This window comes from Tachyglossus aculeatus, chromosome 24, assembly GCF_015852505.1.
Source record: "Tachyglossus aculeatus isolate mTacAcu1 chromosome 24, mTacAcu1.pri, whole genome shotgun sequence".
Lineage (NCBI taxonomy): Eukaryota > Metazoa > Chordata > Mammalia > Monotremata > Tachyglossidae > Tachyglossus > Tachyglossus aculeatus.
In genome coordinates this window covers 27,905,110-27,905,587 of record NC_052089.1, presented here as the reverse complement: position 1 = coordinate 27,905,587, position 478 = coordinate 27,905,110, and positions in this window count along the sequence as shown.

Here is a 478-nt window from a genome sequence, read left to right as displayed (position 1 = left end):
GCTACCCGGCTCCCACCTGGCGGCGTGCCCGGACCCCGGGGTTCCCAGTCTTCCCAGATTCCCGGCCTCCTTGGTTTGGGGAAGAACCCCCTCCCTCCCTCCCGGGCCCTGGGGGCCCGAGGGTCTCCCTCCCCTTGCCCTCCCCAACCCCGGGATGGATCGGGATGCGGCCTTGGGAATGGGCATCCGTGTTCCGGGCCCGGTGGGGTGGGGGCCGCCTACAAAGGGGCGGCGGGCGCACCGAGGCAGCCCCTTTGCCAGATCTGGCATCTGTGGGCTCCTCCTTTTGGGGGTCTCTTTCCCCCAACGGAACTGTCTTACCCCAAAGATTGGGGTGGGCAGAGCTGCCCGTTATTTGTCAGCAAATCCTCGCTGCGGGTGAGCGGCTGCCAGTTTGTCCAGTCAGTAGGGGTACTTACTGAGCACTTTGTTGTTTTTTTTTAATGGTATTTGCTAAATGCGTAGTATGTGCCGGGCA